Genomic DNA, 27,580 nt, shown 5'->3' with positions numbered 1-27,580 from the left:
TGCTTTCTCTCAAAATGAAGCTAAATTATATAAACTAGTATTGCTATTCTGGTCTAGCTGATATACAGTGCCATACTATGCAAGCTTGACCTTGACAGCCCCCAAACCCTAAAAGTTGAATACATCCAAAATAGGTTAAAAACTAATATGAAAAAGTTACTGCATGAACAGAAGATATAATTAAGAGATTTCTGCACACATTAACCAAATTATCTCTACTTCCTACCCATGACTCCTATACTTTACTTTACCACACGTATACCTTATGACTCGATCTTCCGCCCAATGCCTCCTTCAGATATATTACCAGACAACCTTGACTCGGTCTACCTTGGCTCTGCAAAAGGTTACCAGACTTGTACCTACATACACTTGTTTTATGTTTCTAATATGAATGATGTTTAAGCACAAGAATTTCTGTTGCTCATAGCTCCTTAGCAAAAGTGTCACCCAGACTATTTAGTCCAACTGTCAGCTCAAATATCAGATACTGACTGCAAGTAACCAGGCTACTTGAATGTGTAACCTCATCCCATGATTCCTATTCTTTGTACACATGTCACAAAAGCACTTTGAAGTGGCCCCCTTTGCAAGTTAATGCATTCTAAAACTCTTAAATATTAATTTGCCCTCTAAGGATTTTGAGGAGTCAAATGTCACGTCTACTTTATAAATGGAGAGCTTGCAATATCATTTACCTGGCTTGCAAGGGATACTGGGTATGGACTATGCCTGCCATTATTCGAATATACTATTAGGGCAATGGATATTCAGATTAGTAGAATGCTTTTCAAACAATCTGTCATCTTTCCAAGTATTCAAAGTTCCATGGGGCATAGACCTTAACAATTTATTTGCTAACTCGTTGCTATACAAAAGCAGTTTCACTTAGCCCTACCCAACAATTTAAAGGGGGGTATGTTGCAAACAATCTTGTATACACTTCATAGTAATTGTGCACTTACATATTCATGGAACTTTCTTAAATTGCACATAATATCATGGTTAGGTTTTAAATATCTTTTGCATTACACAGTATTGTGGGTGTGCAAATATCCCAGTTAGTTGTCTACTGCTACAATCCCTCACTTTTGTCATAGCCCTGTCAACTGGTATTTGAGGCTAGCACAGGGTGGGGTGCAGATGGAAGGACACAGGAGAACACTCCTTTGGGGTGGAAAACAAATCAATAATGTTCAAAAACCAAATCAGACGTTTTGGTACGGCAGTACAGTGAAGGAAATGTGTCTGTTTTCTGAAGGATAGGATACCCTAGGAACAGTCTAGGAAACAATGCCTTTAGTTTCTTTTTCTGGTCAGCTGTTGGGGGCTTTTCAATGGATCTACGTGATCTGACCGCTGCTGATTTTCCCACGACGGAAAAATGTGCATGTGAAATGCACGAACCACAAAATGTTCATACATTTCCTATGCGAACACACATTCAAAACCCCTACACAACCAAACCCCACCCACACCAACAACACACCCACAACCACACCCCAACCACACCCCCACCACACCCACAAAACCCCCCACCCACACTCCCAACATAAACAAACCCTACTTACCTTTTCTTCATGCTGTGTCCCTGCGGCGCCAGTTCCCTTTCACTTTCGTGATCGGGAACTGGCGCTGCAGGGTCCTTTTATTTCTTTTTTTTTATGGAAGGCTGCAGGGGTTTCCCCTGCAACCCCCGCTCACTATACTGAAAAGTATAGTGAGCGGGGTGTTATGGGAGACACCCTCACAGCCCCCATTTTTTTTTCTCAGGTGTGCTGCGGGGGTGTCCCCTGCAACACCCCGCTCACTATACCACACAGTATAGTGAGCGGGGTGTTGCGGGGGACATCCCTGCAGCCCCCGCTTTTTGGGTCGCATGTGCAGCGGGGGTGTCCCCTCCAACCCCCGCTCACTATACTGTATAGTATGGTGAGCGGGGTGTTGCGGGGGACACCCCCACAGCTCCTGCAGTCTTTTTTTTTTTACTTACCTTCAATGCATGCTACCACTAAAGGTTCAAACCTTTGGTGTTCAAACCTTTGGTGGTAGAATTTTTTGGACTTTTTGTGCGTTCAGACTTTTTTTTCGGTCCGTTCGTACAATTCCCTTTCCAATATGATGTGTTTTCGTTTATTGCATCTAGCATCCCCATGTATCTTGCCCAACTAACTAATTTCTTAAGAGGAGTCCCTAGTTAAAGAAGAAAGCACTCAATCTGTTGTACCTGTGAACATTGCTGCTATTCACTTAAAAGGCAAATATATGTGATTTTCTTCAAAGGTGCTCCAGACAAAACCTCAGTAAGACTCGAGTGGATTTTTATCTAGGCTGTGGTGAGAAAGGGTGGGCAAAACTGTAAGCTGTATTCTGTCATATCACTTCTTATGTCAGGGTTACAAGGAGGACCCTGATATGATGTTACTCTTTACTCCAATTAAATGATTTTTCAGGGACTAAGAAAGTAATTAGCTTTGCCAGTAGGGATAGTTCATGTTTATTAAAATATGTTCTTTCCCCTTACAATTCCTCTTGAGATTGGGCAGTAGTGTAATTTGGGTTTCTACCAATGCCATTGCTCTGAGGCTCACTGATTCAAAAAAATATCAGTGGAACTTTGCGGGTAGAAGCAGGGGGTAGGTTCCTATATGTTCATGGTTTCCTATTTTTTGGTTGGGCACATTTTCTTGATTTTAGGGAGTAACAATGGATCGTGTATATGCCTCTTAGCTGTAAGGCTGGTTTTGAGCAAATGTCACAATTCACAGGATCACGTAATGTGGATAGCAAGCAGAGGCCCAGGGATTCTGATCATCATATTCTGTGGTGCAGTTATTCAAATGCAATGATGGTCTTTAGACACATTTTGAGGCATGTTCTCCTTAATTAAAGTGGCACATGAATTCCTATGTGCATGTTTTCTGACACATTTCTTTTAGTTGCCATTATTGCATTTGCAAATATGTTATCCTATCTGAATTGTTTGACAGCCACATCAGTGATAAGTGATATTTGCTTTTTTGTAATAAACATGAGTATTTTTTCAAATGGTTTTACACACTTTCTTCATTGTCTCTAAGGAGTGTCGACAAATGAATAGCCTCAACGAAACCTATTGTTTATCCCGACCACACAAAGCTTTTTTGTGCATACACGTTTTTTTCTCTTCACATGAGTAATTTTGGTAATGAACTATGGCATATATTGAAGTCTTGGACTGGTTGATAAGTTCTCCTTATAACCACATAAAATATTTATGTTTTTTACTATATGTTTGGAAAATGTGTTTCAAGATGCACCTTTCACACTGACTTTCGAAAAGAATTGCAATGGCTGGGCAGGAGAAATTCAGTTCCAAACGCTTTGGAGATAGTAGCTCACCAACTATGCATGTTCACAAAATAGCTTACCTCGTAATTTAGTTGTGCACATGGAAAATAATTTGGGCACAAAAGCTAAGCATTTCCGCACTTAGGGAAAAATAATTAGAGGGGACATTGCTCATAAGTGACTCCATCAATATCTTAATTCGTGTACCATATAATTTTCATTCAGATCATACATTTTGCAATGGACCGTGGTAAAATGGTGTCCGTGGTATCAAATTGAATTGCCAATGCCCTTGCCTGGGTGACTCAAGTAGTCATGGCTACTACTTCTCTTTTGGACAATTGTCCAGACTTCATTAAATCTTTCAAGAAAATGTTTGACTGACCTGAATTGACGTATTCAGCACAGGAGACACACCTGGATATAATGCAAAGACCACACAACCTATTTCCATATACCACTAGCTTTAAGCAGTTAGCCACACATTTTGTATGGTCTGAAGATGGCTAGTTCTCTGGTGCAGTATGAATGATACATTGAAAGACGAATTGGCCTGTGTTGGCCGACATGGCTCCATTTCACCACTTGGCACAACGTTTATACAACTAGATTACCGTCTTCATGAATGATGCATAGAAAAGAGAAAGACATGATGAAGATGTGGTAGATGTTTCAGTACTGTCATGGAGACCAAGGAAACCCCAGAAAAGGAACGATCCTGTGAAGTAATGCAGACAGCAACCAGAAGGTTTCTTTTGTCAGAGGAAGAGAGAAGACATTGCAGGAATCAGGACCTCTGCATTCATTTGATTCTAAGGGACACAGGTATTTTCCCATCATACCTCCATGATGATCAGATCAGGAACCGAGACCCTAACCCCTAATATGGACATAGGATCAGGAGCAATTGCAGGGTCCCAAGCTAAAACCCACATTAATACTGGAACAGAGAAAATAGTCCCTGCAAATGGTACGACTGATAGGACGTCATGTCGAAAAAGTCAAACACATCATTACTACCGCCATATTGATTTTAGAGCTGAGGGTTCGTTCATGGACATTGATTGAGCACAAAGCAACAAAGCAATGTAATCACTAGAGAAACAAAAGAAAAGAGCCAATCTGTATAATACATGGATGAAAGACCATTGTTGCCAGGTCCGGTAACAGAACAGTCCACTCTTGATGTGGATGGCCAAACACCAGGAACAGCTTGCTTTCAACCTCATAATGTCAGCTAATTTTCAAGTCAGTCCCAGTGTGCTATTGTTAAGGCGACATAATCAGTTTAACAACTGGTTGGCAAATACATTATTCTTGGTGTCAGAATACTGCACAAGCAATTGCTTGCTTTATGTCATGGACGCAATTCTCAAGAAAATGTAGCATACTTACCAGCTGCTGCTAAATCCGTTATTGCAGCTAATGTGTCCTCTTTGCCTAAGAAATATCAAGGTTATCATGACATGGTTTGCAAAACTTTGGAAAAGGAATTGCCCACCCATCGACTAGACGGCTGCACCATTAAGTGAAATGTCAGTGTCTCTGTGCCTTTTGGTAGTATGCACACTCTCTTAGTACCTGAAAGAGAGGCCATAATGGGATATATATCTATGGGGCAACCTCAAGAATTATTTGATAATGGATTCTCACCTGGTAGGTTATCTGTTTTTTGTTCTATGTAGAAGACCACCAGAGAACTAAGCTTGTGCTTTCGCAGATTGGATCAAGTCATTGTGAAGGATAAGCACCCCTTAAATTGATTTCAAACATAATTACACCTGTATGAAGCTGTTCAGACTTGATGGTCCTGCAGATTATAGAACCTCCGTCCCTAAGTACCACACGGGAAGATAACAATATAACTGCCCGTGCAGTCTTTGAGGCCACAGGTGTAGAGTGCCGTCAAACTGGAACCAGGAACGCCGGAAGGACCCCCCGGACCACTAAAAGGCAAGAAATGATATTAGGCAATGGCAATGCAGTCTAAATCAGGACAGTGGAGAAGACACACACAAGTCTTACCTAATCGGGGTGGATGGATACTCTGAGTGGAACAAATGGGCAGGGGTCTGCAGATAACCGGCGGCAGCAGAAGGCAGGTAGGAGTTGTAAGTAGCACTCTGGATAATGTACACACCTGAGCCCGTAGGGAACAATGGTCAGAGTACATGAACAGGATAATCCGTAGGCAGTCCAATTAGCAATCCGTGGTCAGGAGCCAGGAGGTAGCGACATTTCCAGGGAAAATCTGAAATCAATACCAGTTGAGGAAGCCAAGGGTTGAAAAGTTCAGTGAAGGACAAAAACCGAGCGGCAATTCCAAAGGAAGGCAAAGCAGTCCGTAAAGCAGTCCATGATCAAGATGAGACTAGGAATCCAAAACAACGTAACGCCAAACAGTACTTGCAGGGAAGCAGCTGTGAAGCGTTGTTTGCAAGTCTGCTTGATCCTTTTGACTGTAAGGATCAGTCACATGACTCGAGTCACGGGACGCGTGCCCGTGTCATGTGTTTCGTGTTAATACAGGGAATTACTTCCTGATCACGTGACGCGGAAGTCTCCGTGCACCCAAATGATGCCGATGTGCACGGTACAATGTAGGGGCACGCCATGGTAAATGCCAGTGGAGGAAGGCACGTAACAATCCTGGATGGCCTTTCTTCTGGGTGTGCTGGGTCCGGACATACAACTGCTGCTGTCGGATATGTGAAGGAAATCGGGACCTGAAGGGAAGGCGATGGGTACCTGAGGGGGAGCCGGGTGTGTGAGAACAGGATTCGTGTCAGAGGACAAGACAGAAGCACCTCATTATTCACTGAGTGGACATTTGTGGGGCATGTCATCTCATTCACATAAAGGAAGAGAACGGATGCTGTTTGAACAGTACAAATGCACGGTCATGCCTTTAAGGTTGGCCAATGACCCACTGTATGTTAAAGATTCATGCATTGGGTATTAATTGATCTTCTAGTGCTAGGAGTAAATGTTTATTTAGATTATATTTTTGTGTTCTCCAAATCACTGCATGAACATATCAGGCACATTTGAGGGGTTCTTCGACTGTTAAGAATGCACAGGCTACTTACCATGACAGAATATGTGCATGTTTGACAGCAGTTTAGTGGCTCATCTTGCCTCCTCTGGGTCCCTGGAAGGAGTATGCATGGATTCAAGGATGAAATCAGTCACCAATTGACCGACCTTGAAAAACATTAAAGAAATACGATTCAACAGATTATCTCATTTAATTTCATCCCAGGGTTCTCTTGCATAACTCTTCGCCTGACATTTCTGCTAAAGAAAGGGGTATGTTTACACTAGTCAAAAGACTCAGAGAAGTATTTTCATTCTTTGAAAAAAGTGTCTGCATTTGCTCCAGCCTTGAGACAGTCCCCATACGCAGTTGCCTATTATTGTACAATTCGATGCCTCCTAAAACCCCATAAGGAAAGTTCAGGAATAGAAACAGAAAGATGGAGAAGAACATCCATTCACCTTTGTAACATGATTATTTACAGACAGAAAATAAAATCATTGTATACTGGAAAAACTGTTTCTAGCTATCAAACAGTCTTTCATTGATTTGAAAACATTCTTCTTGTAAGTAAACATTTGGTAGAATTCCAATCAAGCAACATTTAGCAGTCTGAATATCTTAACAGTGTTCAAGTTGGTGGCCCTATTTCTTTGCGTATTTACATTCCCCATTATCTATATTCTATGAACTGCTAATACCACAGCAGAATCCTTGTTTCTCAGGAATACTACTCATTGAATACTAATCCTGAATACTAGCGCATCTGGAGAAGATGTTCTCAACTGAAAAGTTGTTCTGACTAGCTGACCCCTATTGTATGGCTCAGGTGAATGATTCTTACCCTCAAGATGACTATGCTGCCAAATATTGGGTTACAGTACTTTAAAGCCTTGTGTTATCAACTTTGCTGTATCTATATCCTTAAGCACCTGCAGCAGGATATAGTGGCATCCAACCCTCTTGAGAAACGATAAGAAGAAACTATTGTTGGCCCACTTTAAACCATGATATATGTGATTAAGTGACTTCTTCAGACAGATGCTTACATACAAGCCAAGAACACCCGAACATGAAATCTAGGAGAGCTTCACCAGCCAAACATTGGTTCTGTCCCCTGGCAAGTAGTTGTCACATATTTCATAGTTGGCTTACCCGTATGCACGAGATGGTTTGCAATCCTGGTGCCTATGGACTTTGTAATGAACATGGCCCATTTATTGTCATTACCTACAATACCTACTGCTGATGAAATGTCCAACACATTCCATTGCAACATATTTCATCATGATGGACTACCGACCACAGTGAGCTCGGATAGAAGATCACAGTAAGTATCCACATTTTGGAAGACCTTATGTAACTTCCCCACCATTAAGAGGGCACTGGAACAGTATCTACAGTGTTCTTCTACAGCAACAAATGACAACTGAGTGGATGCATTGTCTACAGCAGAATTTGCTTTCAGCAACACTATTCACACCATTATTAAGACTGTCCCATTTTGCTGTGCCTACGGATATCATCCTTGCACTCTCCCTATCACGATGGGCTCAGTAACTAACATACTAACAACTGATGCAAACATTCAGAATCTGTAGCAGAGACGCAAAAACGTTCAACAATGCCCGGAAGCCTCCTGTAAAGGCCATGAAGATATAGGCGGATCAGGATCATTCTGAATGCCCAAACTACGACGTGGGTGATAAGGTTTGGTTATCATTCTGTTCTCTCACAGCACGACTGGCACCATCCTATCTCTCTGCTTGATACATGGGCACCTACAAAATATTACATCATATCAACAAGCTCCAAATTCCTTCATCATGGAACAGGATCCATCCTGTTTTTCATACTTCAATTCTGATGCCTTATTCTGCAGGTTGTTTTCCAAATAGAAAACAACATCCTCCTGCTCTACCGATTCTGATGAACAGGATTCCAGAATTTCAATTAGCACAAACATGGGATTCCTTTTACCATCATAGGTGGCTGCAGTACTTGATTGATTGGAAGGGCTACGCTGCAGTTGATTGGTCCTGGGAACATGCATCTCAAGTCTTTGCTCAATGTTTGATAACTTGTTTCCATCGTCGGTATACTTTCAAACTCGGACCAGCTCTGCATGGTGGGGGGCATAATGTTACATTTCTCAGCCACTTATTATGGTATAAGTGTCACTCCAGGATGCCAGTTACCATTGCTTGTCAACATGTTGCATTCCTATCCCACCGTTGGAATGGGGAATAACATTTTCTCAAGCACCAATGAAAAAGTGGCTCACAGTTGCAAATGACAATTCATTCCTTTTGTCACAGACTGTTTGAGTAATACTAAAGGGGGGTGTTGATAGAATGTGATGAAAATTGTGCATTTCAAAGAATATTTCTTTAGAAACACTGATCAAAACTACTAGCTGCATGGTGAAGTAACATATCAAACTGGCCCACATGGGCAAAGAAGTGGCCCACATTGACCAAAACAACTGGACCACACTAGCATTTTATGATTTTGGTTTGCGCATTGCCCTATTGCTTTGTAGGCCAGTCTTAGCCTTCCTATGGCTCATACCAAGGTAGAGACTATGGAACAATATTCACAAACAGGTCAGTGCTGCTACATACTCCTTTCAGAATGCAGCACTGCCAGAATGGATGTCCTTATCAGGATCACTGAATAACCGTTCACCGCCAACATGCTCAGGTATTTGAGCCCTGCCTTAGTAAATGTTTACCTACTACTCACCCTTTGTGCCCCTTGCTTCTCACTATGTCCTCGCCTTGAGTTTATCATTCCTGTCCTGCCTTTTCTTGTGAATTCCTCTACGGTGCCTGCTTACTTTGTGGTGTTTGCTCCTGACACAAGTCCAGCCCACCAACCTTACAGCCTCTCTCAGCTTGGAGGTCCAAGACCCAGAGCCACTGTCAGCATTCCTATCCCTAGTAATTTAGTTCTAGCCTTTGAAGTGTTTTCCTCTGTCTTGTGGATCGCTGTGGTGGTACTAAGGTTCATGGGTAGTTCTGGTTACTCAGGTGCACAATGGCTACTCAGGAAGATTGCTACTATCTGTTAAACTGATGCCATCATCCTCTATGACAGGCAAGGCTAGTCCCTGACGTAAAACCAGGAATGGGAACATCTGGCACACTACTCCACAGCCAGTTCACTAAAGAGCAAATACAGATATTATGAATAAACATGCCTGGACACAAAGAGGTGCCAGAAAAGCTACTTGTTCAGAAACATTTGAGCTGCCTGCCACAGAACCTGGACATTCATGACACAAATAGAGATGAAAAGAGTTCTGAATTAGAGATCTGAATTAGAACAACCCAAACAAAATACATTTGTGGATGATCTTGATATGTTAGAGTTGAAGGCCTACATCCGTCTGTTGCTTCTGGTTGGGTTGTACTAGGGATAGAATGAATCCTTGGAGGAACTCTGGGATCCAACTTCAGGGCACACCTTCTTCACAGCACTTGAGAACCTTAGAACACATTGCAATATCACACACTTAACAAGGTTTATATGGTTTTATAATAAGATAACAAAAGAAGCTTGTTGATCTACTGGCCAGTTTTCAGCATTTCTGGATATCATGACCATGTTGGTGGAGCAGTTACTTAAGTGGCAAACTGCATAAACATAATCCATGGTTGATGAGCAGCTGGTGGAGTTCACTGGGCAACAGCAATAAAAGCAATGCATTCACAGCAAACAATGGAAATATGGCAGACAGATGTGATGCTGCTGCAATGCCTGGACAACCAATGCCTTCAGGGGAGCTGTGTACCTGGTCAGGCAGTATGGGACACTACAGGTAATGTAGCTGGGGTACAATGTTGTGCCAATATTTCTGGAACCTTATTTCCACACTGAGATAAATAGGGTGGGAGCACTCTCTTAACAGCACATTGGGGCCTGCCAATCAGTGTCCTGGGACACAAGGCTGGTAATGTCGGTATGAACCTGCATTGCTGGAGAGCTGATTGCTGCTGCTCCCCTGAACACTGAGCTACAGTGTGATTCCCCTTCAGGCCACTCCCTCTCACACATCTATCCCTTTTGTACCACCTGACCCCCTACTGCCTCCTCTTGCTGGCCTGATGTACTCCTCGTGACTAATTCTATCTGAAGGCTGCCATGGAAAGCGAGAAGGGACTCGTTTCCATACCCATCTCACTCGGCCATCTTTCAAAGAGTTATTGTTCTCTTTGCTGAATATTTGCCTCACAACGCACAACCTTTCATGTAAGGGACCAGTCTTTTATGTCACGAAAAATGATTTATCATCCAGCACAACTAGCCAGGTGCTAATAGTGTTAAGACCAACTTTATGCGGCAGGCTTGGGTGGCAATGGCAATGGTAGGGTTAGGCTACTGGTCGGTTCCTCCTATACCCTTCATGGAAAGCATTGCTTAACGCTATAGTATTGAAGTGGCTGAATTATTGATGAGCAAATATGTAACTTATGTAGGCACATTAAGATGAAATAAACCATATATACCACCAGAGGTGAAGCCACATCCATGCAGGAAAAACTTCTCATCCGTCTTTCGTTTGACAGTGGCGATACTTTGCAATCCTATGTTCCCAGATAAGGGCAACTGGTATCCCTCTGGTGCTGAAATCCCTCCACTGGCTCCCCATGGCTGCAAGGATCAAGTTCAAGATCCTCTGCATAATCCACAAGGCTTTCTGGGGCCGGGGCCAGCACTACCTACAATGTTCTTTTCCTAAATACTCTCCCTCTAGAGTACTCCACTCGTCCTCCTCCAACTCTTGGGTTTGGGGATAGATCTTTATCCCCTGGAGGTGCCGCCCTCTGGAACAGCCTCCCTCTCTGTCTTGAGCCGGAGCACCTTAACTTCCGGAAACTCTTCAAGACCTTCGTCTTCTCTTCCTCCATCTCTCTCCCTCTACCCTGCTAACCTCCATTCTTTTCTCCTTCTCCTCCCGAACTCCCTTCAGTTTTTTGCTAACTGTTTGCCTGGTTCACCTGCACAGCCTCACAGGTCCCAGGACCCCCCCAACCAGTCTTTGCACTTGCCTCCGGGCCACCGCACTACGTTCAGCATTACTGCACTTTCTGCTTATGCTCTATTAGCGAGGCAACGTCTCTGCACTTAACCCAGGACCCTGTTGGACTGGACGCGTTTGTTCCTCCCCACCCCGTCTTCCTCGCACTTCCATCTGTACTCATGCATTACCTAAATGTACTAGGACTAGTAAGTTTGTCTGTCCTGTCGCCCACCCCGCCTTTTTCTGTCCCCCCTCACTAGCTAGGTCGAAAATGTAACACTTCATGCACCTGCACAAGGAGAAATGTCATGAGGCCTATTATGCTAGTTTCTCTGTTTAGATCCTTTGGAAAATTCAAGGCCTATGAATGATTACTGTATTGCCTTGTTCTCTTCCCGCCTTGAAGCGCTTTGAAGTGCTCCACCTGTGTATAAGCGCTGTATAAATAAACATTTACAATTACAATTAATTGCAATTACTTTGGAATCTTACATTCTCAAAAAAAGGAAAGCTGTCTTTCTCCTCTCCCCAGTGCATCGTGTGTGCGGGGGTTCCAAAATGCCCGATTTTACTGCGCATTGCAATTTTTGAAAATCAAGTTTTATTGTAATTTTCCTTACAAACAACATACAATAACACTTGTAACATATTTGCTCAACCTAATTATAACAATATCTCCTCTCCCCCTACCCTCCGACCCCTTTTGGTCATGGATAATTCAAATAAAACATCTTAAAAATTGGATGCATTGTAGTGTCTCTCTGTGTGGAATCAAAATGTTTTATCTCTGCACGCTAGAACGTTGGGTCCATGAATCAACTATCTCCCCCAGAGTCCCCCATCACCAGTACCAGTACCATGCCCGCTGGGTCATCCATTTCCTTCAAAGACCCCCCCAGAACAGTCTTCCCCTTAGTCCATTACTAGCCTTGTCAGGCCAGTCGCCCATACCTTTCAAAGAAAGGAAGCCATAGTCCCTCAATAGTAGACCTGGACTCCACCATCATAACATGAAACATGTGGCTTTGTGCGGCTCCAGACTCCCTGTCCACATTCACACTAAACAGGGCCAGCCATGGAGAGAGGTACCATCTACCCCTTTTATCCATTAAAGGACCTCCCCCCAGTATGTCTGCAGCATCAGACATGTCCACCACATGTCCATATAGTCCCCCTTTACAGTATGACAATTCCAACAGTGTGGGTTGTGTCCCTCCCTCATTCGCGCTATCCTGTGTAGCAGTTTCAAGGCCTGCTGCCGATACTGGAGTGAGGCGGTCGAACGATTAGCCTGTCTGCACCTTCTGGCCTACCTTGTGTCATCAATATCCCCTCCCAGATTCTGTCCCCACTTCACTCTTCCAGGGGAGTGCTCCCTCAGGGGCCGGCAGCAAGAGCAACTTAAAGAGCCTGGATTTCAAACCCTTGGACCCTTTCTGCAGGATCAGAAACTTTTCAAAGTCCGTCAACTCTCTCTTAAGGTTTCCTTCCATCTTTCCTCGGTCATGGCCCCCTTCAAATGTAAACAGTGAAAGGACGATTGGTTGTCCAGCCCTAGGGCATACTCTAGTCCCTGTAGAGATATGCCCCATAACTGTACTGCCCTACTGAGCCCGGCCTCATAGCAGTTTTGGAACGCAAGCAGCTCCTCAATGCCATCCCTGAGAGGGGGAGCCCAAGTGCAGCTTAGGGGTGATGGCCAAGATGTCAGCCAACTATTTTCAGCACCCTCTTTCCAGGCGGACCACAGAACCCTCAGCAATGGATCTCACAGAACTCTCCCTGGAATGCAGGTCTTGGGGACCCATTACCATTCATCTAACGTGACTGTGGAGAGGACCTTGTTGTCCATGACCACCCATTGTTTCCCCGCCCCCGTGGTAAAATGATCCACCAAGACCCTTAGCTGGGATCCTCTATAGTACACCCCAATATCGGGCAGGCCCACTACACCCTCCTCCTATGGCCTTACCAGTGTGTCATACAAGATCATGTGCTTCTTTCCTGCCCAGAGATATCACAACAAGGTTTGCCGCAACTCCAACAGGAAGGACTTGGGTACCGGTGTTGGCAACATTTGGAATAGGAATAAGAACTTGGGGAGAATTACCATTTTCACTGAAAGGAGGCCTGCCATCCACGAGAATCCCAATCCTGCCCATCTCTCAATATCCCTTTTGACTGCCGACCAAAGGGGGAGAAAGTTGCTAGCATACAAATCACCCGGGCACTGCGTCACCTGGATCCCCAAATAGCGAAACGCTTCCCTCTGTACCCTGAAAGGGAGCCCCGCCCCAAATTCCTCCTCCATATCAGATAGCTTCCCTGCTATGAACGCCACTGATTTCCCCAGGTTTACCTTGAAGCCCGACAGAGTCCCCTAATGCTCCAAGTTGCATAGCACGTGAGGTATCGATTGGGATGGTGAGATCACATACAGCAGTGCGTCCTCTGCAAAGAGGCTAATCTTATAGTGCGTATCCCCTACTCGGACACCTCTAATCTCCCCATTGTCCCTGATCGACGAGGCCTATGGTTTCTTAATTAGTGCATATATGAGTGGGGACAGAGGGCAGCCCTGTCGGGTGCCCCTCCCCAGCGGGAAGGACCCTGACTCCCTTCCATTAACAACTACCTTTGCCAAAGGTTTGGAGTATAGGGCCAATAACCAGCCCATCCACTTCGGGCCCATTCCCAGGGACGAGAAAACTTCCCCCATTAAGGCCCAGCTTACCCTGTCAAAAGCCTTTTCGGCATCTAAGGATAGGAGGAGCACCCCTTTTTCCCGTGCTGTCCTTGAGCTCAGCTTGTACAGAGTCTTTCGCATGCTGTCCGCCCCTTGTCTGTTTAACACAAATCCAACCTGCTCTGGGTGGATCAATCTAGGGAGGTACGCCTCCAGCCGTGTGGCCAGAGCTTAGCGTCCACGTTTAAGAGGGCGATCGGTCTGTATGAGCAACAGTCGTCTGGGTTTTTCCAAGGCTTTGGTATCACCGTTATCAGGGCCTCAGGGAGAAATGTTGGGGGTATTGTGTCCTGACCCCTCATCTGATTGAAAACCTTGGCCATAGGCCTCGCCAACGAGGACTGGTACTGTTTATAGAAGTCGGCTGTAAAGCCATCCTCCCCCAGGGCCTTCCCTGTCTTCAACCTATTGATAGCTTTCATCACCTCCACCCCCGTTATATGCCCGTCTTGGGGCTCAAGTTCCGCTTCAGCGAGCCTGGGGAGGTTTCGCCCGTCCAGGTAGCTCCTCATTTCCTCTAATGACTACTTTCCCTGTTTGGTGTAGAGTTCCTTATAGAAACTCGCAAAACATTCTGTTACCCCAGTCCCCCCGTATGCCTCTTTCTGTCCGTGTCTCAGACTCCTTCAACCCTCCTTTCTACCCACCAACCTCTCACCCTGTGTGCCAACAGAGTCCCCACTGTGTCCCCTCTTTCATAATATCTTTGTCGGGTGTACCTCATCTTCTTGGCGACTTCCCCGATAAGGACCGTATGTAGTGCCTGTCTCTTGTCTCTCATGCCTCCTAGTAGAGCCTCCCTATCTACCTCCTTCGGGTTCAGTTGTGAACGCATTACTCTCAGATCTTTGCAAAGATTACTCTAAATCAATGCCCTTTTGTGTTTCCTGCGGGAGCCCTTCGCAGTGAGCAGGCCTCGAAAGGTAGCCTTTGCTGTCTCCCATACCATTGTCAGGTCTGTCTCCCAATTATCGTTGGTCTCAAAATAGGCCCCTATTTCCACCCTCAAGAATTCCCTAAATACCTTATCCCGTAGCAGAGTATCGTTACACCACCAACTACTACTCCTCAAGGCCCTTGTCAATCTCCAGTCCACCACTACAAGCTCATAATCAGACCATGTAATAGCCTCCACGGCCGGCACCCCAATCTCCCCATCACCGTCTTCCGATACCAATAAGAGATCAATTCTCATGTAAGATTGATGTGGGAGAGAGAAGAATGTATAGCCCCCCGGGCCACGACCTACACCATTTGTCGACCCAATAATGCTCCTGTATGTGGTCCCGCATAGCCAAGTTTGTTGCTCCTCTCGTCCCCCCCACGTTTACTGACCACCAGTCCAGCTGGGGGTCCATTATCAAGTTAAAATCCCTGCCTAAAACCATTGTCCCCTCCGCCTACTTGTCCAATGACATAAACACCTGGCTTCTAAACTGAATCTGACCCACATTGGTGCATAAAGGGTAGCCAACGTGAGCCGCATTCCCTCGCTTGTGCCCTTATGCCCAAGAACCTGCCACCAAAGCCCCTCTTGACCTCAATACCACGAGATGGAACGATTTGCCCAGGAGTATGCCACCCCCTCTTTTTTGCATGAGTTATGAGAAGCCCAAATGTTTCTACCAATTTCTTTCCCCTTTATCGGGGACTCCTCCCCGCAACAATAGTGTGTTTCTTGAAGAAAGAGGACCACCAAATTCTGTTTGCGAAACATGTTACTAGTGAGGGATTATTCTGAGAGTTTAAACTCTTAACGCTCAGCGTGCCTACCCATCCCTCAACCATCCCCTCTCCCTATCCTGCTTCCAAGACACCCCATGCGGCCTGCGGGGCGCAAGCCCTTCCTTAGTTTGAAAATGCATGACAGTTCCTGTACACCACCACCCCTTCCCACCTTCCCCCCTCCCCGTCTCGTTCCCTCATCCCGCCCTCCCTTACCTGCCCCCTCCCAACCCTTTGAGGCATCCGTCCTCACCACCCAGAGTGACTGGGTTTGGTCGACGAACCAACAGGGACTCGTGCCCTTCCCCGGGTTGTGTAACTAATGGGATTTTCACTCCCTCAACCCCACAACAGACCCATGCGTTCGATGTGACCCGATTGCCCAGTACCATGGTCCCCATACCCCCCCCAGGACCCCCACATCTCCCTCATTGAACCAACTCAAAGAACCTCCAACGCATCATGCAAACCACAACAGGTATAAACTTACAAACAATGCATCACCCACCCAGCACCACAGGCAGCAACAAGGATAGGAAAGCAAGCCAACAGTGGCTCTTTACTAGGTCATTATGCCATTTAACTCCCACTTGACCCCCAGGCATCCCGGGGGCTTCACTGCATGAGCCCGGAAGTGCAGCTCACTGTAATACAGTTCAATTTCACTTCAAGTGCCTACCAAAGGCGACAGGCGGGTGTTTAACTTTCTGAAATTTCTGGGACCCTCTTGCCCTAAGTTTTCCCCTGGTTGAATCCAGGCCCCTAGGACCCTGGGCGGGGTCTGGCTCTCCATTGTTCCGTTCCACAGAGGGGCCCTCATGCTACCAACCAGGTCCTCCGTGACACTCTGGATGTCCTCCTCAGCAAAGAAATGGTGCCTCTCCCCATCAGATTCAAAGGCGAAATAGAATGGGTGGCCCAACAGTATCAAACCCCCTTCTCTTGAAGCCATTTGGTGAGAGCCCCGCATTTTCTCCTCATCAACAACGTAAGGGCGAAAAAGTCTTGGTCAATGGCCCCTTTGGCGTCTCCATAAAGTATCTCCCGAAAGCTCTTCGCCTTCTCCACAATCCTGGCCTTGTTTCTATAGTAATGTTGACGTGCCAATACCAAGCGGGGGCCCCTCGCCCCCGCCCCAGCCCTGTGGCCTCTGTCTATCATGACTCCTTCTCCAGCATCGACTCCAAGGGCAATCCTTATAATGTCCTGTACCTTGCCCTCATAACCTTCTGCCTCCACTAGCCCAAAAACACGTGTAGATTGTTTCTCCTCTCTCGATTCTCCATGTCATCTACTTTGAGGTGGAGCTCCACCTACCGGCGCTGCATTTCCATAAATCCTGACTCCATCTGAGTCTCCAGGAGGTCAGTGGATGACTAGTTGGCCTCTACCCCACCCATCCTATCCTCCAACATTGTGACTTTGGCCGTGAGATCAGCCAGTTGTGTCCCCATGTCTGTTCTCATCCTCCTTATCTCCTCAAGAATGGTCTGGATGTCATCTTTTATGGAGCCCAATTCTGTCGGGGTGGCAATAGTGCTTCCAGGTTCCATCCTTGTGTTTTCCACCTGGTATTGGTACTTCACCAGGGCCTCCTTCCAAATCATGGATCGCCCACCACCCACGGCACCCGAAGACACCGGATGGTTGTGGCACGTTCCCAGTGGGCCAGAGGACTGTCCCCAGAGTTTTGTGGTTGAAGGACGCGAGTGGTGGGTCTCGTTCGGGGGTGGAGGGCGAGGGAAGCTCCAGCCTGGCCAGGCTCCACCTTCTATGTAGGTGAGTCCTTGCCTTGTCCCCAAGGTATGTTATAGTGGCATCTCCACCATCTGGTTGGGGGGTCCTTCCACCACAAGGGTATTGCAGGGGAATCAACTTAAATGACACCCACTCCAGGCATGGCTGTGTGTTTCCGTAGGGGAGTCGACCTCCCGTCGATGTATAGACCCACCCTTGCTGCACCTCTCAAGCTGTCCAACATGTGCTGCCGGGCACTGAGCTAAGTCTGGTTGGTCCCCCGTGGGTCTCAGGTCGAGGACTTTCTCTCTGTTCAACCCCTCTTCTGGCCTCATCGCACACCCTCGTTGAGCCTGTCAAATGTCCCCCTTAGGTGTCCATATGCACCTCTCCATGCGCCCCTGGGCACAGTGCGGTGTCCCTCTCAGTGCAATGGGCCACAAGTTGTTGGGCCTCCTTCCCTTTGTTTTTTTTCACCACCCGCCGTGTGTCCTTCATTCCTTGTCCAGCACTCTCGTGATATAGGGGCCCTGGTCTGGGGGGGGCTCCCTCTGGTTATTGGCCTGATCCGGGCTAGGAACATGAATCTCACATCTCAAGGTGGTGCCCCACTCACAGTCACATGGGCCTTGCACTCCTCAGGTGTCGCAGGGGCCCCAAAGTCACTAATATTGATCCACCTGGGAGGGGGTGTGTGCAATCTCCAACACTTCCTCACCTTGTCTGTGCAGTTCCTTATATTTCCCCCTCATGTAGTGCCCTGGGCGTGCTCCTGCTACAGCCGGGCTGGGGGAGACTCACTGGTGGCGGCAGACACTTTTCTACCATGGTCTGGCTCTGAAATTCCCTCCAAAGATATGGGGCACTGATTGGCACACCTTTAGAGTGCCGCTGCACCCGTGGCGCGGCTCCCCGCTTTCTCTCCACTTCAGAGCAGGGGGCCTGGCAGTCGCCGACAGTCCCTCAGTTATATGCGGCACTGCTGGGATGGAGGGGGGCCCACCAAGTCCGGACTGCCTTCCCCGCACAGGGGCCTCCGCTGGGCCCACCTTGCTAATGTCTCCCCTACGCATGGCCTCTCAGCAGGCTGCACTGTGGCTGCTTTCCTACGACGGCCCGGGCCAGGAATGACTCGCCCAGAAGGGCGGGTGGCCCTCCTCCGCTACCAGATCCTCCTCCAGCCCAAGGGGGCACAGCAGGGGCAGCATCAAGGGCGCCGCAGTGCACCCGGCACGTCCCCCTGCCAAACGCTACCTTCAGGCCTGGGGTCCAGCTGCCAGATACGTTCCCTCTGCTGCCCGCAGCACGGTTGGAGGGAGAAGAATGGCTACAACGTCCGGGCCTCTTTGCCTGCACCGTGGAGTATTTCTTGGCTTTGGTGGCGCACCCCGGGGCCTGCGCACCTTCCCTCGCCGCGCCGTAACTCCAGCAGTGTGGGTCTCCGATGTACCGCTCTCTCAGGCTAGGAAGTGCACGGCCAACTTCTTACCCGGCACCTCTCGCAGGGTGGATGGGGTGAGGGGCATCCCAAGAGCCTAGAGCCTCTTTTCTCAGCTCAGGCGGCACCATAAAGCCTCGGGTTTTCACCCGCAGGTGGGCTTTGGGTTCACACAACAATGCCTCTACCTCTGGAATGAGGTAGATCCCTATCTCCTCAGCAACTCTGCACGTTTTCCCTGGTGGCCTTTCGCACATTGCAATTTAAGAAATGTTAAGTGGATAATCTTGACCACCTCGTGCATAACTGAAACTGTAAGCATAAAGATTCTGGTTGAGACTCTAATTAGAGATATAGGTCAGTAGAGAGACACTCCCAGGACCCATGTCCCTTCTTAGGGAGGCACATCTCCACCTCACTGACGAGGCCCAACCAGGCCGAAACACATGTCTGCGTTTGCTGGTGGTACTCTTGTTCAGAAGAGAATTGCCTGGCATTTTGGTGCAGGACTGCCTTTGGGCAGGACAAAGAATGGTATGTAGTGGAGATTTCTCTTCTGTGAAAGGATGGTGAGCTAAAGACTCTGGTCGAGACTCTAAGCTGGGATATAGGCCGGTAGAGAGACAATCGCAGGACCCGTCTTGTTTGTGCATAATAAGTAGCTTTGGTGTTTCACTCTAAGTTACTAGGGTAATCCAGACGTGGAACCCTTGCTCACTGTTCTTAGAGAGGCAAAGCTCCACTTCACTGAAGAGCCCCAACAAGGCCGAAACACGTGTCTGGGGTTGATGTTGGTACTCTTGTTCAGAGGAGAATTGCCTGGCATTTCGGTGCTGGACTGCCCTTGGGCATGACAAAGACTGATACGTAGTGGACATTTCTTTTCTGTGAAAGAATGGCGAGCTAAAGACGCTGGTTGAGACTCTAACCCGGAATATAGGCCGGTAGAGAGACACTGCCAGGACTCCCCTTGTTTGTGCATAATAAGTAGCTTTGGGTTTTCACCCTAACTTACTAGGGTAATCCAGACGTGGAACCCTTGCTCACTGTTCTTAGAGAGGCACAGCTCCACCTCACTGATGAGGCCCAACCAGGTTGAAACACGTGTCTGGGGTTGCTGTTGGTACTCTTGTTCAGAAGAGAATTGCCTGGTATTTCAGTGCTGCACTGTCCTTGGGCAGAACAAAGACTGATATGTAGTGGAAATATCTCTTCTGTGCAAGGATGGTGAGTTAAATACTCTGGTTGAGACTCTAACCCGGGATATAGGCCAGCAGAGAGACACTCCCAGGACCCCCCTTGTTTGTGCATAAAATTAACACCTGGTTGTAGTGGCCTTGCACAAGAATCTGCACCAAACCATGAGGATTTATTGCGCTAGAGTAAATCAGCAGAAGTAAGAAAATCAGTAAACTGTCAATTAAGGCTTTCTTTATAGTGACCTGCAGTTGCTTCACTTCCAGTATGCTCTGTCTTTGATCAGAGTGAGATAGGAGACTAAATTCAGCTACTGCTCAGCTAGGCCCAAGTCTTTCGCCAGGAGGAGTGCCGGGGATCATCTGCCCTGCACTCTCGGTCCGCTCTGCCCTGCCGCCTCATTTGTGATGTACTGCGCACATCTCCTCATAAAGTCTTGCGAGATCACGCCCAGGCCATTATCTCACTAGGATGTATCTCTACATATCTCCGTTTGTTGAGCAGCCAGGCACTACTCCATCACAAAGTCCATGCACCTTGTAGGTTGTCTCCTCTCGCGTTAGGGGCGATTCTCAGCAGGCGATGGTCTGGAGGATGTAGTCTCTGTTACTCCCACTCAGCCCCTGAACATTAATGTGATGGTTTCTTCGTCTCTAATTTCACTTTCCACCATTGTGATGTCTCTGGGTCAGTTCTCTTCTTGGGATTCTCCCCTTTCAATCTCATGGCTGCGATGTGCTTCGAGAACATCTGGAGCGGTTCCCGCCAAGGACTATTCTATCGATTCAAGAGTCTACCTTCTAAATATAGCAACTCATTTGAGATTCCATTTTCTTCCGTCTCTGGTGCATTTGTAGTTGGTACCTTTCTGCACCACTTCTACGGGTTTGTTGTACTTGGACCCCACCACTTGATCCTTATCTGGCATTCTTATTTTCATTAGGTGCCCTTCACTGACCTCAGTTCACATGGTTGCTCTGCTAGCATCACTCAGGGCTTTCATCTGGTTCTTCTTCTCTTGTATTCTCCAGACAAGCTCTTTCATCTCAACCCTTTCATCCTGCCTCACCTTTGGCAACCATGGGGGCACAAGAGTGGATGTGGCCCTACTCCGCACAACAGTTGGAAGTGTGACACATTAGTGACTGCGTTTGGGGTCAACTGATGAGTTGCTATTGCCTCGTTAACGGTTCTGTAGGGGTCCATTCCAGATGCTGCCACCAATTGCAAAGCTCCTTTTATGAATATATTTGTCCTTTCAACAAGCCCATTAGCGTGAGGGATGGTAGCTCACCCTGATCTGCGTGATGTTGTGCATGTCTAAGAACACTTTAATTTCTCTGGACACTAACTGAATGACATTGGCCCTCATTACGACCCTTGCGGAAATCAACCGACCGGACCGCCATAGCGTAAATAGCGTTTCCGCCATTGCACGATGAAGCAAAGTGCGGCTCATTCCGACCCATCGGGCACGAGCACCACGCCATGGCGGAAGTGCAAAGTCCGCGATGGCGGAAATGACCCCAAAACGGCCCACACCGCCGCCGTACGGCGCCCTAGGTGCAATACCGCCACCCATCACAGCGGACACCGCAGTGAGCGCCAACCGGAAAGTACGGTGACCGTAAATATACGGAAACGGAAGTAAAAGCATGGTCCCGGAACGGGAAACATCCCGCCGTACACCTATAAAACCACAAAATCCACACAACCATAAAAAATACTACCCTGAGACACATCCCAACCCGTCATCCACGCTAGTGAAACCAAGAAAAATGGGAAAAGTAGCGAAGAAAGCGTGCGACCGCAAGCGGCAGGTCCACTTCTCCCGTGAGGAACTCACCGTGCTCACAGAGACCCTCCAGGAGAATGCTGCCGTCGTCTTCTCCACGCAAATGACCAGGACGGCACTTGCGAACAAGAAGGCCATATGGGCCCTGGTGGCACAGCGTGTAAGTGCGGTGGGGACCGCACCCCGCAACCCACAGCAATGCAGAAAGCGATGGGACGACCTGCGGATACGCGTCCGTAGCATACTTTCTGCCAACCGCAACATTGCCACAGCTACCGGGGGAGGATCGGAATCACCCATCAAGTTGACCCCCTGGGAAGAAATCTGTGCCTCCACCATTGGAATGGAGAGCATAGAGGGAGTCGGAGGGATGGAGAAAGGAGTGCAGACATCCGAAGATTCAGGTAGGTGCCCCAAATAAAACAATGCCAAAACCACAATGTCCAATCATGTGAAGTACCACGTGCCCACACAGTGCAACAGGAACACATGTCCAGGAGAACGTCCACATACATAGGCCTGATAGCACACTTTAAAACTCACATCAAATACATAAATAATTAAAAATCCTAAAAACACCCTCTACACGTGCAGCAGGCACACCCTAACTGCAGGCTGCCAAACAACTGCACCCTCACTCCACACACAAATGAAACCACCTCCAAGGCCCCGACCCAAATCACCCTCAGGTACCACCCCAATGCATGTGATACATTGCCATTCCAATTCCCACAGACCCATTAATAACGCTCGCCCTCCTTTACTCCACCACAGGGTCCGATCCAAACGACGAGCTCCAGGACACCCCTACCAGCACACCTGCAAAGAGGGCCAAGACCAACGGCCAAAGACCCTCCACCTCAGCTGCACGCATCAAGACACGGCAGCAGCACAAATCAAGTGACAGCACACAGGAGGGAACTCCAACAGGCACCCCAGCAACCAGCATGCCCACAACACCACCACCACAGGTCCCCCCAATGGATGCCACAGTAGGCACTGCTTCTGGTGGCAGCAGCACCATAGGTGATACTGCATGAATGGCAGCATGCTCCGACACAGAAAACGGGGATGTCGAAGTTAGATCCATCCATGACCTGTCTCAATCCCCCTGTCTGTTCCATCCTGTACACCATGAGGATACCACGCAGGGGCACCCACAAGACGACGACTGGCCATCCCCCACAAGCCCTGTGGCAAGGCAACATGAGGTGATCAGCCCCTCTGTGACACCACCGCAAATGGCCATGGCCCAGCAGAGGCAACAGTCCCTCGACCAGTTAATCGTGCAACAGCAGCAACTGGCCAGGCTCCTCAAGGACCATGCCGATGAATGTGGGGGCACTAAGGCAGACATAGAAACATCAACTGAGACACTGAGGGCAGAAATGGAGAGAAGTACAGAGACACTAAGGGCACAAATGGAGAGTAGCACCGAGAGCCTGAGAGTACAAATGGAGAGTAGCACCGAGAGCCTGAGAGTACAAATGGAGAGAAGCACCGAGAGCCTGAGGGGGGAACTGCATGCGACGTCCAAAGACGTATGTGCCGAACTTGCCGCAGTGCGCCGTGTGCTCACTGAGCTCTCACAAACCCTTAGGGACATGCATGGACGTGAGCAGGCAGAGACATCATCCGTTGCAAGTTCCGTCCAGGGCAGCCCCCAACGTAGATCTGGGAGGAACCTGCGCTCCACAGGCAGGGGTGCCCCTGATACCCGCAGAGGGGGCTTGCAATAGCGACAGCCCACTGACAATGAGCATCTTTGGACACTGGTGTTCGGGGGGGAGGTAGGAGGGTGGAGGGGGTGTGTTGGGCTCACTTGGGTGGCGGGTCGATAGGGTGTTCAACATGATATCACATATGCCATAAACAATGCACGATCATCCAATGAGATGTGTGGACATTGATCTTTGTGTACGAGGCCATTATAGGCGTACAGTCCATATTGTGCATGTCCCAGACACACACAGTGCCACGAGTCCCGTGTCCATGTATCAGCCACCAGGCGTGAGTGCTAGAAGCATGCATCTATGAGATGCTGACGAATGTCACGGCCCTCCTGTGCCTCGCAGACTCCTTGAGGTGCTGCCACATCCCCACCCTCATCATGACCATCATCAGGTGCTTGCAGTTCTGCGTCAGGGGGCATGGGCACATTTCTACGTACGCACATGTTGTGGAGCATGACACATGCCATGACCATCTTTGCAACCTTCACATGGCGGTACAGGAGTGCCCCGCCAGACCTGCTGAGGCAGCGGAAACGAGTCTTCAGTAGGCCGAATGCCTGTTCTATGACTACACGGGTACGTGAGTGGGCATGGTTGTAGTCCTCCTCATGCTGGTCCCGTGGGTTCCGGACTGGTGTGAGGAGCCATCTCTTCAGTGGATACCCGGCATCACCTGTATGTGGACAAGAAAGGAATATTGAGGAATGCCATTGCTACGTACGCACCCCCCCCCTTCCTGCCAGGTCATTGCCGCATCACATACCCCACATCATCATGCATGAAATGAGACTCACCGAGTAGCCAGGATCTGTTCCCTGCGTGTCGCTCCATGTAGCGTGGTATAGTGGAGTTCCTCAAGACCATAGAATCATGGGTAGATCCAGGGAATCTGGCACAACAATGTGTAATGATCCTGTTGGAGTCACACACCATTTGTACATTCAGGGAATGAAATTGTTTTCGGTTGCGGTACTGGGCCTCCATGGCATGTGGGACGACCAATTCCACATGGGTGCAGTCGATGGCACCAATGCAACCCGGTATGCCGGCAAGTGCATGGAATCCCACTTTTGTGTTCGTAATTTCCTGCTCCGAGCGTGGTAGAGAGATGAAGTCGTCTGCGTGCTTCAGGAGGGCATCGAGCACTTGCAATAGTGTCTGTGAGAACAGTGGCTGTGAAATGCCATGCAACTGTCCGACTGTGTGCTGGTAGGTGCCTGTGGCCAGGAAGTGTAGTACAGACACCACCTTCAGTAGGGGTGGGATGGCGGTTGGGCTATCTATCATGCTGACAAGGTCAGCCTGTGTCATGTCCACAATGGCGGTTATGGTGTCCCGGTCCAAACGGTAGAGGGTGTGGATCTGCTCATCAGTGAGGTTGAACGGATGTGCTCGGAGGCGTGGGATTGCGGGCTGCCTGCGTGGTGGTAGTGGCTGTGCTGGCGGCCCTTGCTGGCCCTGCCTTGGCCTCCTCCTCCTCCTGCGTCTCCGCCGTGCGGCCGGTAGTAGTTGCTGTTCGTCTTCTTCTTGAAGTTGGGGTACTTGCAGTGCTATCAGGTCCCTCAGGGCCAACATGGCTAGTCCTGCCGGTAGCATTTCGGAGTGGGTGTGGTTGTGGGAGGAGACTGGGTGTGCAATTTATGTGTTTTCAGGCTGTATGGCCTCCACCTGTGGTGATTCATTCCACCTGTGCAAGCTGCACTCCCCTTTGGGCGAGCACGTCCCGCACACAACGCTGCAATTCGACGAATGGCATCTTGCTATTGCAATCATGTATTTGTACCCGATGGCAGTGTAACATTGGTTGATATGTTCATTCGGCTATGGTCCCATGGTTTCACATACAATCTTTGCAGTCGCGAACAGACTTGTGAAGGGTCAGTGGAACGTAGTACTCGAGTAACGGTGGACCCTCATGCAACACTGTACCGAGCTTCACCGACGGGCGGGGCGTTCCATTTGTGAGTGAAGGCAGTTGCCATTCTCACACACAGCTGCACTAGATGGATTAATTTGTGGTTTCAAGCGGCCACAGATGCCTTTTCGACGTGATGTTGCAAATGAGGAATTCGAAGGGCGGCGCTTTCGGTTTTCAGCTAGCGGCGAGGAGATGCCCACAGGTCTGACTGCAAATATAACGTTCTATTGTTCAATGTCCTTGGGACAGGGGCCATGGCGAGGATGCAATGATTGATATGAATAGTATGGGATGCGCAATAGCGACGTGGGCGATGAGGCCGGACGTTCCCAAATACATGTTACTTCACAACACTTGAATAACGGGCTGGGGCACGGTGGATTTTGCAGGCTGCATAACGCACAGACTCAATGGAAATTTCACATGTTATGTGAGTATGGAAACAGGCGTTTTCATTACGGGATGAGGGAATGATGTATGGATGCATGGACAGATGATTTGATACAGATTTTGCCATGTACAGGGCTTCTTGGAATCTATCCGCCTCCCCTGCGCTATGTGATGCAGGGCTGCCATAGTGGGGCCATCGTCTATCTGGCCTTGTTGAGCCCTCCCTGTCTCGACGCGCCTTCAGACACTTGTGTCTATGCACGTTACCAATCCCATCAGATGGATTCTGTTGTAACAGACGCATGCACAGGTACACTCGTTTGTGATAGTGTTTTCACCTCGATATAGATAGTTATGATTCGCAAGTGGTTTGTGGGTGGTGATGATCCTTTGGAGTGGGCTAGCATGCATATGGCTGTGGATTTGGTGTGATCATTGAAGTGGTTAATTCAAATGTAGTTCTGATGGCCATACTATTCTTTTTCATTTCATTTGGTTGACAGGTATCTCCTCCCCTTTTGCCACTGCCATCTGTATGCCACTCCTGCAGATGGATTTTACTCCCGACACCTGCTGCTTCGTGTTAATCAGTGGAGCAGCATTACGATCTTATGGGACGATCGCCAATGGGCCACATGCCCTTACGCAGTACTAGTGGCTAGGAGCAACATTTCGGCCTTTCAGCTGGACTAGTGCCTCCCTATTGGGACGGCCCTGCGGTTCTAGGCGCTTCCATGTTGCCTTTTCGTACGGGAATGTAGCCCCTGTGTACCATGAAGGAACAGGGCGTCACACAAGAAGTAGCTGGTCATTTATTGCGGATGCAGCCCACGATAATGAAATATATTTTGGAGTTCATGGCCTAATGGCTGTATGGGCTTGGTGAATTTGTTGTGCATTAAATTTCTATTCTGATATGAACCGTGTAGCGTTCTTCTTTGCGAGTGATGTGGCATATTCCTATTTGGGGAGCGATGTATTGTGAGGAGATCTGCATTGGGTTCCAGCTTCGGAGTATAGTTGCGTGGTACTGTGCTGGGCGCGTTTGCCTACGGAGCCCAGTGAGGTCAGGGATAAGGGCTGCCATTATGACTGTTTTGATGATGTCATGCTCAGGGGCGGGGGATTAGCTTTTGTGTAACAGATGCCGGTCAGCCAGTTGGATTGGTGGAATGATGTGATTATCGGAATTTTGCTGGTCACAGGTGCCTGTGTTTGCGTGCGTTTCTTGGTGGGAGACTGAGGTCATGTCCATTTGTATAGCTTCTGTATTCGTGCCATCTGTGCCCTGCAGCTTCCATTGGGCACTCTTGAGATTCATTTGTTCGTTGGCAGGCATGGATGACTAGTACATTTCACTGGTTGCATTGTGTGACTTCATTGCACCTACGGGGGGTTGTACAATGTGGCCAGGGAGCGGTGTACAAGCACTCAGTAGGGCCGTTTACGGTTGGTTCGCGATGCCGTACTTCTCACCATGGCGGAATGGTACTTTCCGCCGTGCTTGA

Source organism: Ambystoma mexicanum, chromosome 2p (assembly GCF_040938575.1).
Source record: "Ambystoma mexicanum isolate Mex_15411 chromosome 2p, UKY_AmexF1_1, whole genome shotgun sequence".
Classification (NCBI taxonomy): Eukaryota; Metazoa; Chordata; class Amphibia; order Caudata; family Ambystomatidae; genus Ambystoma; species Ambystoma mexicanum.
The sequence above is the reverse complement of the archived record's forward strand: the minus strand, read 5'-3'. Positions refer to the sequence as shown.